Raw genomic sequence first — 16362 nt, 5'->3', positions numbered from 1 at the left:
CCAGCTTCCTCTTGTTCTACTCTGTTTAAAAAACTTTGATTTCTTTATTAGATGGGAGATAAAGTTATTTATTTCAACGGTGAAAGCCTAGGTTTTCATTGTAACATTTACATTTTACCCTTAAACAACACAGGTTTGAACTGTGAGTTCACTTACGTACATGAAGATTTTTTTCAATGAATAACATAAATATATGTTCTCTTCCTTATGATTGTAACAATTTATTTTATCTAGCTTACTTTATTGTAAGAATACAGTATATAATACATGTAACATACAAAATATATGTTAATCAACTGTTTATGTTACAGATAAGGTTTCCAGTCAACAGTAGACCTTTAGGAGTTAGGGAATTAAAAGTTACATGGGGACTTTTGACTGTGTTGTTCAAGAGTCAATTTTATATAGCTATCTAGTCAATTAGTTGTCATCTAAAGTAGCTATCCCTACCCTACTGCAAAAAACATTTGAGATAGTCAGTACTAGTACTAAGTCTCCAAGATAATTCATTGAGATGGAGATGTAATCTCTTATAATTTATCAATGACTGAAATCATTTTTTGTTGATCTCCAACCTAATTTCAGGGAAATATTGATAGGTGAATAAAAAAATAGAAAGAAATCTTTCATACCTCTGGATACTGTTTTTCAAAAACTATCTCAAAATTTTTCTCCAAATAAAAGACTGTATCTGCTGCAATAATTGTCAGAGAGAGAGGTGTCAAGGGAAGATATGTTGAATAATAAAATAACAGCCATCTGTTTAAAGATGGCTTGGCAGTCTTACCCCATAAAGGAAACACTTATTTCCTGTGCCAGAATTGGTCCCAGGGAGTCAAACTAGACCTAGAAGTACTGTGGCTTTATTTCACACATTAGATGCAAAAGATCTAGCACTATTAAGGCTTCTGTATACCCAGATCCTTGTGTAATGCAATAAACTTAAACCCAGTCTTCATATTTGATGATTATGACCTTATTATAAATGTAACTGGCTTATTGAATTAACTGGACTTCATAGGAGTAGAAAGTAATTTTCCAATACAACTCCTTTAATCTACTCCTTCAATTTAAACCACCATTCATCAACTCCTAAGATAAAATCTCTGCCATTTCCCATAGATTTCCTTGTCAGCCCCTTCTACCCCCCCCATCTTTCATTGTGGGGGAACGGAAATACCCATTTTAGTCTCACTGAGAGACTGAGACCTAACCATAGGACTAGAGAAACATCTCTGCCCATATTCACACACACACACACACACACACACACACACACACACACAACACACACACACACACACATCCTATATAATAACAGGGTATTACAGCTTAAAAACTGCAAGCCTCAAATACTATTTAAGGAGTAGCTAGGGAAACTGATGGACAACCTTGGAAAACAGCATACTAGAGAAAATTTTAATTTCTGACACCAGCAAACAGGCACCTCTGGCTATAGCAAAGAGGAAACACAATCTAACTCACTAGAAAAAACATAAAACCCTCATACTAAAAGCCTATCTACCTCAATTCTTTTTACCTAATACATCATGTCTAGTTTTTAACAGCAAAATACAAGGCATGCTAAAAGGCAAAAAAAGCACAGTATCAGAACCCAACTTAGATACAATAGATATTTTGAAATTATTAGACTAGAAATTTAAAATGTCTATGTTTAATATATAAAGGCTTGTTGTAACTTTTAAAAATTAACATTTGTTAAGGGCACACAGGATACTGATGGTGAGCAGCAATTTAAAAAAAATGCTAGAAATAAAAAATACTGTAATAGAAATAAAGAAAGCCTTTAACAGAATTATCAGTAGACTGGACATAGCCGAGGAAAGACTCAATGACATGAAGATATGTCATTAGTAATTTCCAAAATAAAATGCAAAAAGAAAAGGAATAGAATAGATGGAACAAAATATCCAAGAACTGTGGAATAATTACTAAAGTGTAATGAGAATACTAAAAGGCGAAAAAGAAAGAAAGAGAGAAAAAAAATAAAGAAAGAGAAAAATACTTGAAGTTATAAGGACAGAATTTTTCCAAAGTAATGATAGAGCCAGGAAACTCAGACACAAGAACCTCAGAGAACATTAAGCTATAAAATATCAAAACATCTACACATAGGTATATCATATTTGAACTGCAATAAAAAAGAAAATCTTGAAAGAAGCCAGAAGAAAAAAAATACCCTACTTATAGAGAAACAAAGATAAGAATAACATTAGGCTTTTCATCAGAAATCATGCAACGGAGAATAGTGGATTGAAATATTTGAAGTGTTGAAAGAAAAAAAAACACCAACCTAGAATTCTGTATCCAGCATAATTGCCCTTCAAAGGTGAAAGAGAAATACTTTCTCAGACAAACAAAATTGAGGGAATTTAGCACCAGTAACACCAACCTTGTGAAAAACGTAAAATATTCAGAAAGAAGGAACATGTAATAGAAACTAGGATCTACATAAAGAAGCACATTATAGGAGTAATAAATGCAAGTAAAATAAAATCTTTTGTCTTTCTTATTCTTAATTGATCTAACAAATAAGATATACAAAAGAGCTTGTTCAACTCTTTGTGTCGCGACCCACAGGTTGAGAACCGCTGATTTAGGGAGTCCTGACCTACTTGGGTAAGGCTCAGGTCCCCCTTCCTAAGGGGGAGTTGGAGGTGAGGGACTGTCCCGCTGCTGGAGCAATGTGCACATGAGCGGCTGTGCTGTGGAAGCTTCTAGAGCAGCAGTTCTCTAACTGTGGGTCGCGACCCCTTTGGGGGTCGAACGACCCTTTCTCAGGGGTTGCCTAAGACCATTGGAAAACACATATATAATTACATATTGTTTTTGTGATTAATCACTATGCTTTAATTATGTTCAATTTGTAACAATGAAAATATATCCTGCATATCAGATATTTACATTAGGATTCATAACAGTAGCAAAATTACAGTTATGAAGTAGCAATGAAAATAATTTTATGGTTGGGGGTAACCACAACATGAGGAAATGTATTAAAGGGTTGCGGCATTAGGAAGGTTGAGAACCACTGGCTTAGAGGAAATATATAATTTGGAATGCATAATTTAAAAAGATTTAAGACCAATAATCTTAGCTTAGAAAACTAGAAAAAAAAGAAAATTAAATCCAAAGTAGACAGAAGAAAAGAAATAGAGCATTGTTGTATATTACATTTGTAAGAATTACCTTTATGGAGGAAATTCAGATGAAATTGAATGTTTACTATGTGTTATAAAAACAATGTCAAATTTTGTATCTAACATTTAATATCTGAGTAGCATCAAAATATTATCAAATATCTTCCCTGGCCAGTATGGCTTAGTTGGTTAAGTGTTGGGCTGTGCACCAAACATCATGGGTTCAATTCCCAGGTTGCAGGCTTGATTCCCAGTACAGTATGTTGCAGAAGGTAACTGATCAATGTTTCTCTCTCTCTACCTCCCCCTTCCTTTCTCTCTAAAAATCAATAAAAATATTTTTAAAAAATTTATCAGATCTCTCTGAGGCTCAATTTCTTCATGTAATAGAGACAATAACACCTATTTTATGTTTATTGTGAGGATTAGGTAAAATAATTAATAAAAAACATTTAGCACAGTAACCATTCAAAAACGGTAGGACTTGTCTTTGTCACCAACCTCATTATCACCATTACCACCACCACCATCATCATATCATCATCATCATCATCATCATCATCATCATCATTATCATCACAATCAAATGCATATTGATGAGAAATATTAACATACAAGGATAAATAAAGTCTGGTAAGATAAATAGACAAATTGTAGAATCCACAAAAGAAGCTTCCTCTTTGCTAGGGATCCTGTGTAAACACCAGACTTTTTTAGAATATATTCTTATGTGAATCCATCCTAATATTGATGACTTACCTTCTCCACAGTGACTGAACATTGAGGCACTTCATCTCTTCAAGTTCTGGTAAAACATTCCACTCATACACATTTCCTTATGGGAGATTTTGTAGAAGAAAGGAGAGGCTAGTTATCATACACCTCAAAGAAAACAATATGGAAATTCTTATTGACATTTCTTTCTGTTCTATCAAACCCTTCTTAGTAGCCCTGCCAACAGTGGTTTTGCTTTCTGTCTCCTTTCCCCCATAATGAGCCAATTCCCCTGCCTTCTCTCCCCCTCTTTCATTTCCCTTTATAAACTTCAAATTCCTCTCTCCCTGTTATACAGATTAATTCAACTCTCCTTGGCTATTCATCTCAAAACATGTATAACAGATCATATAACCTGGACTCACAGAGTTTTTTCTTTTTCAGGACAACTCATTTTATTCTGTTTTGTAGACTCCTCCTTGCCTGTCCATGGATGAAAGCCTAGGCCAGTCCCATAGCCTTTCCAGGGACTTAAGTTTTTGTTAGTTTATTTATACTTAGTCCAATTTAATATCAAAATTATTCTCATAAAAATTGAAGCTTCAACCTTCCCCCAATCTAAACCTAGCTCAGATTGGCAAAAACTTCAGTGGGGGAGGATTTTGTTGTGTGCTTCTTCATTATTTTCACTCTTCTCACTGTGCAACCTCTTGGTGGAGAGGGAAGCAAGACAAGGTTCATAAAAAGTCTGGAATGTATAATGGTAATCTGTTACTCATGCCCTCCTGGAGTGATGGATGCTCAATGGCCCTTTGTGTGGGTGCATGATAATCTGACGTCATCTCAGCAATCTCTATAGGGATCTTCCACCTGTGCTCCATGGTAGGTTGATGTTTCCTGTGCTGGTTACCTACGACTCTCCATATGGTCCTGGATTCCTTTCCTCCATCCTTGTAAGGGCTGTATCATACCTTCATGCATCCCTCACTGGCAAGGCCCCTCTGAAGTGACCCAAACCTCCACCCTTCTACTGGTTACAGATGTGGCCCATGGGAATGATAAGCTTCCTTGTTCAGTTAGACTCTGGGATATGTAGACTATTCCCAGAGCAGCACTGTTTCTTAGTTCAGCACAGTACTCTGATGATAAAACTCTCTAAGAAACCCTTTCTACCAATATACCTTTATCAGTCACAACCCTTTCTATATATCCTAAAGGTGGTAATAGTCTATGGCAGTGATTGCCAACCTTTTTTATCTCATGGCACACATAAACTAATAACTAAAATTCTGAGGCTCACCAAAAAATGTATTTTTTGCCGATTTTACAAAAAAAAGGTATAATTTTGATTCATGCACACCAGATGGCTATTGTGTTAGGTGTCATTGTTTAGTTGACAATCTAAGGAAAAAAAGAGCAGTGCTTCTGACTAAATAGTCAGGTATTACATAGTTTAAAAATTCTTGTGACACACCAGTGTCTGCTATGGCACACTGGTTGGATATCATTGGGTCAGATTTGGCATCATCCTTTAGCAAATTGTGCATAGATGTTTTGGCACCATTACTAAAAAATGTGTGAGCACCAAACACCATTTGATTTGACTTTATGGCTTTATTCAAAACTAAGACAACAGGGTAATTCCCATTTTAACATCATGTTTTATTTGCATATAGAAATTCTTTGGTATGTTCAGAAAAACTTAGGAGTTATAGATTAAAAAAATTCATATATACTAGTATATATAGCAATGTAATGCATTGAGTTCCTATTTTTAAAAGCATTTTTTGTATTATTTTTTTATTTCTTGTATTTTATGTTAAATTGGAAGAAGTTCTTTAAGGGTATGCTCAAGAGATATAACCAGTGAAAGAGTTGGAGAAGCCTATTGTAGTGTGAAGAACTTTTCCCTATGGTAAATTCTCAAGAAAAAGTTCTTTGTAATGCTGTCAGGGTGAGTAGGGTAGGGTGTGTCTCATATTTTAAATTTTTCTTAACTCTATTGTTTAATGTCTAGAGATATAGAAGATACTTCTATGCACATATACTACCTTCCAAAAATTGATATTCTTTAAAAATAACTATGTAATTGAAGTGTTAAAAGCCTTCCTTTAAAATAAAAAACCTCAAAGTTGAATTAACTTTTTAAAAAATAGCTTCATTCTCTCTTTATTTGCATCATAAAATTTGAACTTAATAAACCACCAGTGGTATAAGTACATTAGAAGCTAGCTTGCCAATTAACATATTTTTGGTTGTGCAGCAATAACCAAGCATAGAAAAAGTTAAACAAGCTTGACTTTGATGTAATTATGTAGGAGACAAATTTAATCAGATATTTATTAGATTTCTCCAAGGATTCTCTGAAGCAGCAGCATTAATATTGTTTTCCTAAATATTCACCCCAGCCAAATCTTCAATGAAAATAAACAAAGGAGCTCTCTTGCAAAGTTTCTAAACTCAGTTTCTTCTGCATCTTCTCACTCTGTGCAAGCATAAAACTCCTTTTCTGGCAATGGAGCTATTTGAGTTAAGTACATTGTCTGTTTATCTCAAGTTGACCAGCTAGTGTTGAGACTGCATTATAGTAATTGCTTGTCTTATTACTCAGAGAATCCCCTAACAATCCTAGTGAGATTAGGGAAACAGGAATGTAATGGAAGGTTTGCACTAGGGTGTTAGAGAGATATGTCATCTAGTTAAGAAGAGCCTTTAGTGATACAGGTGGAAAGCTGTCCTACGATCTATTTTTCTACTTACATTGCCTTTTCAGTCCATCTTAGACATGTGAACAGGGGTGCTTGAATCATAAACATTTGTGACCATTTTGTTTCTCAAGATCTCATGTGTTAGCATTCACATAGAGTAAACAAGTTTGTAATAAAAGGGATAGAAATAGAAACGCTTGACACTTTGCTTAAACAATTTATGTCCTAATGCTGGTTTTCACCTACTATCAAGATAATTCAAGTCTCTGAAATTTAATGCTAAATTATCATTTGAATGTTTTTAAGTTCAGCTCCAACTGCAGTTGTCTATAATAAATTCTTCTCTGGAGCCAGATTTTATTAACTTTTTCAAATGTTTCCTAAATATATTATGGAACATCTTATCCTTCTTTTATTCTTCATTAAGGTTTCAAATAAAAACATGATAAATGCTGCTTTGATTGCAGTATTACAGTTCACAAATCTTACACTAAGTGGTTAGGGAGTGTGAAGATAAATGGTGCTGGCTTCTCACTTACTAATTGTGCTTTAGTGTAAGGGAAAAACAAGATGCCATCTTTCCCTTGCTTTAAAAACATAAATGAACTAAGGGAAAAAAAGTTGGAAAGAAAATGGTGAATCTGGTAATTTCCAAAGATCACATTTCGGAAGGAGGTAAAATTGAGTTTGGGGGTTTGTTTACTTTTGCAGATTACTTTAAAACAAACTTGTTAAAAAGAGGAAATGTCTTATAAAAAATGTGCTTGGGTTTCTAATACAGCTAGATGCATGCTACTGAGTGGAAGAAACAGGACAGAAAAGAATAAGAAACACTGATTTAGTGGCTACAAATAACTTTTCACTTATGTCCAGTAATATTATTGGCCAACTTATTGACTGTAGTCATTGATCACCATTTCATTTTGTATGTGTGCATTCCAGTTTTTGAGGAAATGGTGTGCTATCTGATCAATTTTCTTGCTTTTAGAGGGAAAGAGAAACTGTAAATTATTACACAAGGACATAAACATTTCTTTGAGAAGCAAGAACAGACTTTAGTGCAATTTTCCCTTGTTTACAAGGTGGCTGAAATGTCTTTTTTCTAAATAGTGTTTTGAGTTTATACTTATTACATCTGTCTATCTGCTACATTACAGTCTCATGAAATCCAAGAAAGTCCTAGGATACCCAGGTTAAACAGAAATAAAAAAATCATACTCTTTCCTACTTCCCCAAAGAAAAAAACATTCTTTTCTCACTTCACCACTTATTCCCATTTTCCAATGGAACAGCAGCTTTGTTTAGCTTGATAGGTTTCAATAAGATATAACAGATGTTGGAGACACCTATGTTAATAATAATAATCATTATTATTATAATTATCAAGAATTTATGTTCTACAGATATAGTTCTAACTTTTTAACCATTCATAATTTAAACATTTGAACTAAAAAGGATGGGTAATTCCAATTAAGATGGGTAGATTGCATATGTTCTGCCAAAGATAATAGAAACACTTTAGGTTACATTGGTTGGGAGTGGGGGGAGGAGAGGAGAGACAGTACTTTAGATATGAATGATTGATGAAAATTTATTCCATATCCTTTCAAAAAGAAAGTAATTGAGTCAACAAATATGTAGATTCATGGACAAACAGGACATGTTTACATTTAAGTTGTAAACCTACTCGAACAGTGTACTAAAGATTGTGTTGAGGTTTGAGAAAGAAAGGTGGTCTGCAAGCAACTCTCCTTATAGTTATTGAGCTATAATCGTGTGCCTGACTCACTCTCTGTAAACAGAGCCAAATGCTCTTTTTGCTCCAACTCAGCCCTCTCTATTTGTTACTGTATTGCAGAAGAGAAGAAACTAACATTTAATGAATCCCTACTATGTGCCAAGCATTAAATTAGCACAAAACCTATTTTATTTAATTTAATTCTCATTTAAATCTGTGCCTGAGTAAACTGATCTGGGAGGGTTTATAATCTTGTCCAACTACCTGGCAAAATGCCTGCTTATTAAATCCTAATACTCCTACCCTTTTTCTGAGGCTTGGCTATACCATACTATCTTTTAAAGGATCGTATAGAGGAGAGCTCTGATCGCATACTATTTGGAAGATATGTTCAGGCATGTTGGTATTAAGCTAGACCTGCATATTTCTGTTTTATTTCAATATGACTTTACTCAAATTTGAAGCGTTCAGAGATTTATGGGGAAATATCCCAAATGTTCTATTTTAGCATATTTTCCCTCTTAAAGAATAATAATAATATTTATGCCTCTTGCTGTTTCATTCTACTATTCATAAACTTTTTGACTTTTCTGAAAATTTTAACTGTATAAATTCCTTAAAAAGAAGTATTTTTTCTTTATATTTGTTGTTGAGGGTATTACAGATGTCCCCCATTTCCCCCCATTTCCCCCTTCACCCAGTTCCCACCCTACCCCAGGCCTTCAACACACTATTGTCTCTGTCCATGGATTATGCATATATGCATAGAGATTAACCAAAAGAAGTATTTTTAAAAGATTTGGCATACATGGAAATTATAAGAATTGGTCATATACATGGTTTTATTTTGGTTTGACAACTTTTATTCTGAGAAATCTAAATGAATTTAAATAATCATTAAAACCTGAATTTTTCATAAGCTTTTACATCTTATAAAATATTCTGCTACACAACTAGAAGAACTTATAGTGTCAACACAGTGTATTCAATGCATGAGCTTACATTAAGGAGATTCTTAGCTTCCCTACAAATCAGAAATGTAAGAGTTAGGCTGATTTAACATGCTCACAGCTGGGAAGTGCACATGTTTTTGCTTATTTTGCTTCTATCAAAGTTTCTCAGTCCAGATGTTTAGTGACTATAACATCCTTTTTCACTCTTCATGCACTGTGAGCTATCACCCATTAGGAGCAAGGAGGGCCTATGTTCTCTGGGAATCCAAGTAGACCATGGACACTATTGGGGTTTTTAGTAGCACCAAATGTCTTATCCATCCAGTATTTATTTATTTAAAAAATTCATTTTATAGGCTTGAAAAGAGAAGAATATCTGTCATACTTTAAAAAAACTAATAATTCAGCCTGAATTTTCATTGCATGGGGGCATTCAACATATACTTCATATTTATATTAGAATAGCATCTTACATAGTTTCAGGATAGCAGGTTCAATTCCTTCTGTAAAGCAGATGGAAAGAATCTATGAAATTCATTTGTTCTCTCTTTCTTACTTGAAGAGAAATAACAGTTTAAAGCCTCTATGTTTAGTTTCGTTTTTCTTACTATATCCCCTTTGCTTGGAAATTGCTTCTAACTGTCTACTCTTTTTTATTGGGTGACATCCTATCTAATAAAGAGATAATATGCAAATTGACCATCACTCCAACACACAAGATGGCTCCCCCATGTGAACACAAGATGGCCAGCAGGGGAGGGCAGTTGTGGGCGATCAGGCCAGCAGGGGAGGGCAGTTGGGAGGAACCAGGCCTGCAGGGGAGGACAGTTAGGGGCAATTGGGCTGGCAGGGGAGCAGTTAGGCATCAATCAGGCTGGCTGGGGAGTTGTTAGGGGGTGATCAGGCTGGCAGGCAGAAGCGGTTAGGAGCAATCAGGCTGGCTGGCAGGCGAGAGGTTGGGAGCCAGCAGTTCTGGATTGTGAGAGGGATGTCCAACTGCCTGTTTAGGCCTGATCCTGGTAAAATTGGGCCTAAACGGGCATTCAGACATCCCTCAAGGGGTCCCAGATTGGAGAGGGTGCAGGCTGGGCTGAGGGACACCCCCCATGCACGAATTTCATGCACTGGGCTCTAGTCTATAATAATAAAAGCATAATATGCTAATTAGACCAGGCAGCTGAACGGCCTCCTCAACGTCATTCTGGACGTCCTTCTGGACAAAGCTGCAGCAGCGGGGGCTGAGGCAGAGGTGGTTAGGGGTGATCAGGCAGGCAGGCAGAATGGTTAGGGGATATCAGGCAGGTAGGCGAGTGATTAGGAGTGATCAGGCATTCAGGCAGAGGTGGTTAGGGGTGATCAGGCAGGCAGGCAAGCAGTTAGGGGTGATCAGGCAGGCATGCAGAATGGTTAGGGGTGATCAGACAGGCAGGCAGAGGCAGTTAGGGGTGATCTGGCAGGCAGGCAGGCAGGCAGAGGCAGTTAGGGGTGATCAGGCATGCAGGCAGACAAGTGGTTAGGAGCCAGCAGTCCCGGATTGTGAGAGGGATGTCCGACTGCCGGTTTAGGCCCGATCCCTGTGGCAGTCAGACATCCCCTGAGGGGTCCCGGATTGCAAGAGGGTGCAGGCCTGGCTGAGGGACCTTCCCCCCGTGCATGAATTTTGTGAACCAGGCCTCTATTTAGTTAATAAAATTCTATTAGTTTCAAATGCACAATTCTATGGTATCTCATTTGTATATTGCATTGTTGAACAAACTAGAAAAACAAACAATAACTCATAGACACAGATAACGGTATGGTGGTTACCAGAGAGAGGGGTTTTGGGGAGATAATAAAGGGTAAAGAGGGTCAAATATATTATACAGTGATGGAAGAAGTTTTAAATTTCTACTGTTAATGACTTCCTTCACTTCTTGAAATCATAGCAATTATTTAGAATCCAGTTTAAACACCAACTCCTGACTAAAACCTCTAATCTTAACCCTCTAAAACACACATATGGATGCCATCCTTCCTTCCTATTGCATTTTTACTCCACTTTTTTTAGAGCATTTACCATTCTTCCACAATTTACAGTCATTTCTATTCATATTTATCTCCTTCACTATAATTAACTTTCTTGTGAATGGAATTTTGACTTGTTTATTATTCTATTCCATGTATAGTATATTTCCAGGAGGAGTGATTCATACACAGTGCTTAAGAGTTGCAGTTTTTGTTGTTTAGTTCTTAGTGGAATTAAACCCAAAGAGAATATAGACTATCATACAAGAGGTTTTCACAATCTCTTATTCAGACTTAGTCCAGATTGTCATGAAATTTGAGCATCCATTTTCCCATATACATACACAGCTTTTCATTTATTTTTCATTTCTTATACAGAGAGGACAGTGGGCACAAGGGTTTCTCTTCTCATAAGCACTAATTGAGTCTTTGCTGGATTTCATGAAACAAATGGTTAGAATACTAACCCTGTACAGAACTGAGACAACTCATAATTTTAGTTGAGATGAGGCGAGAGAGGAATCACAGCAGACTGATAAGTGGAAATAGGCTACCCTGGTTTATTCAGAAAGGCTTGAGTGAAGGAGTTGTCAAAAACTCTGATAATATGAGCAACTTTGACTTCTATATCCCATCTTTTGTTTGAACAAACTCTCTAGGATTCAGTTGTGAATATCCTTTCCATTATTCTCTGAGTTAATATACTTTATTCTACTGTCAGAATCTGAGGAATACAAAAGCTTCAGTTCAATAATGTCTTCCTTGAACACATAGAAAAAAGGTCTCAAGCATATTATGTGCTTTTGGCATTTATTTAAAGGTTGATGAAGTCTGAGTAAACTGTAGCTGCATTTTAAAACTCATTTGACATAGAAGTTGCCTAATAAATGCAATGTGAATAGAGGATGAGTGACAAATGTCACCATACTTTCAGAATGAAAACTTTTAAGAAACAATCTTTTTAGAATGTTTTTTTTAAGTTCTAGAAATTATTCATGGTCAGTTAAACCCTTCTTGCTCAATAAACATTCTGAATTCTAAAAGTTATATGTATTTCCATCTACTATACAAAAATAAATGTGGGTTTTCTTAATTTCTAAATCAAAGCAATTATAAGCAAAAAATTATTTTCAAAAGTTTTCCTGACCCATTAACGTTTCTGCACAAAACCAATACATAAAAGAAGAATTTTTGTCAGGTTTAAACTAAAGTCATGGTAACACATGTGGGGCATGGTTTATTTACAGTCCACAAACACCCTTGAAGTCTCTTCGGAATGAATGTCAGGGTGAGCTGGTGTCATCCTAAACATAATGGCTATGAATAAACTCCTTCTTTATAAAATAAACTGGAGGCCTGGATCAGGCTGAAATCGGCTCTCCAACATCCCCCGAGGGGTTCCAGATTGCGAGAGGGCACAGGCCAGGCCGAGGGACCTAACCACTGCACAACTGGGTCTGGGGAGGGATGTGGGAGGTTGGCCAGCTAGAGAGGGACCACGAGAAAGCTCCAGGGCATGTCTGGCTCATCTCACTCAGTCCCGATTTACTGGACCTCAGCAGCAAGCTAACCTACCAGTCGGAGGGTCTGCCTCCTGGTGGTCAGTGCACATCATAGCAAGAGGTTGAGCAGCCTTAGCATATCATTAGCATATTATGCTTTGATTGGTTGAACGGACAACCAGACGACCAGACACTTAGCATATTAGGCTTTTATTATATAGGATTATATAGGATAATTAGACTAAGTTAATATCTATTCTCTAACTGGTCCACTATCGGTACCTTTGAAGATGGATGTCATTTTCTTTGCCTCTATGTCAGTAATACCTGCTCATTTTGATAGGCCGATAGCTTTCAGGACACCATTTTGGGATATGTCTCAAAAGCAAAAATCACTAACATGTTTGTGCCTTTTTTCTCTAGTTTGATGCAATTGTGCACTTTTATTGGAAACAGAATGTTGTAGAGGAGATTAGAGAGGGTGGGCTGTTGGATTTAAATAGGAATAGCATTTCCTACTGCTATTTGTTCTGAAATTCTAATATATTTGACTTACATCTATTGAGCATCCAGGATGTGCTCAACACTTTCTTAAAGGCCAGGCCATGGAGAAAAACATGAGAGTTATTATAAAAGAAAGCAATAATCTAGTGATGGAGACAAATAAGTTTTCTGCAAGTTGGAGTGTGATTCATGCTGGTAGAGGTATGCACAAAGTTTGAAGGGTATGGAAGAAGCAGTTTAGGTAACAATTTTAATTGCAACTGAAAAATCAGAAAGCCTTTCTGATAATGGGACACCTGCATTGTGTCTTGAAGAACGGGAAGGTTTCAATAGGCAGAGGTGGGAGATACAGGTTTGTGGGAAGATGAAACATAGGGGCAAATGTTTAGAAACAGAAGAGTGCATATTAGATTGTATATTGAATTCGTGGACATAAAAGAATGTCTATAATTATAATTTATAATTATAATGTAATATCATTGAAGACTGATGGAACGTTCTTCCTTTGTTTTGATTTCCCACATAGTCTTTTATAGAATACAATTAAGACAAGCTAAAGAAGTTTTAGACTGAGATTGTTTTATAGAAATGCATCTCATATTTCAGTGGTGGAGATGTGGAAGTAGGGGAACTAGGTAGGATGCCATTTCACTTATTGGAGTGAGAACCTTAGGTGATAGCAATGAGAATTCAAAGGAGGAAAGCAATGTTAAATATACTATGAAGACCAAATTGAGAGCACTGAAACACCACTTGGGTGTGGAATGAGAGGGATGGAGGTGACCCAAATGTTTCTGAATAGAAACTTTCTGAAGAGAATTCCAAGATGGGGAACTTAGGAGAATTGCACACATGGGGGCTATCATTGTCAGAATTTTCCACCTCCAGGCTTGTACTTGGGATTGGAATGGGAAGGGAAGACTGTCATTGAGACAGTGGTGTAGTAAAAAAACTGAGAAAGTACACAAAACTGATAATTATGCATGAAGTCAGGGTACACAACTGCAAAGTAGAGTGCCAAAGTACCATATGAAGGTGTCAAATCTAGAGTATAAAGTCAGGAATCTAGGTCCTAGGAGAGAGAGCAAATACATGTGAGCCAAGAGTAAAAAGGGGGAGTTTCTAGGGAAAAATACTGTAATTGAGTCTCAGTGGCCAGGGTGAGTATGTAGGTCCAGCTTAAAGGACCAAGACAGGAAAAGCAACTTTACCTCTTTCGAGAAAGTTTGAGGTGATTATATAGATAAACTGCTGAAAATTGTATTTGGGAATTAAGGGAAAAGTTGAAAGCTAAAAATGGAGAGAATTTGGATTCATCTTCATAGAGATGGAGTTCATATCATGGGGAAGCATAGACCACCAGAGAAAATACAGTGAAGGGAAAAATGACACCCAATGCAACTTTGGTGGAGTGCGTTCCAGAAAACTTGAATAGAGGAAGAGTTATAAGGCCACTAGGTATGAATTTTCCAGTCAAAAAACACCCCTAAGTTTACAAAAAATGTAACTACTCACTTTTCCATAACTAAACTTAAATACTCCCCCCCCACACCTCTTTTTTTGTTTCTGTAAGCAGAAACCTTACTCTGTTGAATAAATTTCAGGATTTGCCAGATTTGCACCCACTGTTTCCCAGTTCAGTAGTTGGCAGAGAATGTGACACATGAACTAGTGATAAAATTAGGAGTAAGACAAACTCACATTTATGAGAAAAGGAAGAAATCTCTATAAGAGAACCTTGTCTTCCTTTTAACACTCACCATTTCTAGAAAGAATGATAGTGAATAAAAACAACTCACAAAAGAACCCACCAAAATAAGAACATTTCTTAGCAGTTTTTAGTTCTTGGCTTTTCTATAAATCAGTGCATCATGTCAGTATGTATTTATTGATCATATATGATGTTGCTTGTTTGATCTACAAACTTATTTGCTCAGTGAAGTGGATTTCCCACATGGAATTCTCAACTTCCTTGTTATAATTATTCTAGAGGCCTGGTGCATGAAATTCGTTCAGTGGGCGGGGGGGGGGGGGGTCCCTCAGCCCAGACTGCACCCTCTCCAATCTGGGACCCCTCGGGGGATATCGGACATTCCCCTCACAATCCCGGACTGCAGGCTCCCAAACACTCGCCTGCCTGCCTGCCTGATTGCCCCTAACCGCTTCTGCCTGACAGCCTGGTCACCCCCTAACAACTCCCTTGCCAGCCTAAGTGATGCCTAACTGCTCCCCTTTCGGCCCAATTGCCCCCAACTGCCCTCCCCTGCCAACCCGGTTGCCCCCAACTGCCCTTCCCTGCCAGCCTGTTCCCCCCCAACTGCCCTCCCCTGCAGGTCTGGTTGCCCCCAACTTCCCTCCCCTGCTGGCCCAGTCGCCCCTAACTATCCTCCCCTGCTGGCCTGATCACCCACAACTTCCCTCCCCTGCTGGCCATCTTGTGGCTGTGGGTGCCGCCATCTTTGAAGGTGTGGCAGTCAATTAGCATATTCCCTCATTGGCTTGGGTGCTGCCATCTTTGAGGGTGGGGCAGCAATTAGCATGTTTCCTCCTTATTGGCTTGGGTGCCGCCATCTTTGAGGGCGGGGTAGCAATTAGCATATTCCCTCCTTATCTTTGAGGGTGGGGCAGTCAATTAGTATATTCCCTCCTTATTGGCTGTGGGCACCACCATCTTTGTGATGGCGTGAGGGTCAATTAGCATGTTCCCTCTTTATTAGATAGGATCTTTATTTTCTTCACTAAATTCTCTTGTAATATTTTTTATTTCTATGTATTGATACCCTAATGCTACTAAAAACCCTTTAAATGTCAGAAGACTTTCTACCAAAAAAATGGCATAATGCTAGGCTCATGGGGCTTAATTAGAATATTAGATTAGCTAATTATGAGAAACAAAGTGGTTGTATGGGAAAACATCAGGAAACTTTTTATTCTTTCTGAAGTTTATAGCAGAATATAAAAAAGAAATCTCATTAAAGATTGTATTTCATTAATCATATCCAGAAAGAAAATGTCACCATGGGCTGGGATTTGGAGGAGGAGTTCTTGAAGAACTTTTAAACTGAATTTCTCTTAACA

Source organism: Myotis lucifugus, unplaced genomic scaffold (assembly GCF_000147115.1).
Source record: "Myotis lucifugus unplaced genomic scaffold, Myoluc2.0 scaffold_443, whole genome shotgun sequence".
Lineage (NCBI taxonomy): Eukaryota > Metazoa > Chordata > Mammalia > Chiroptera > Vespertilionidae > Myotis > Myotis lucifugus.
The sequence above is the reverse complement of the archived record's forward strand: the minus strand, read 5'-3'. Positions refer to the sequence as shown.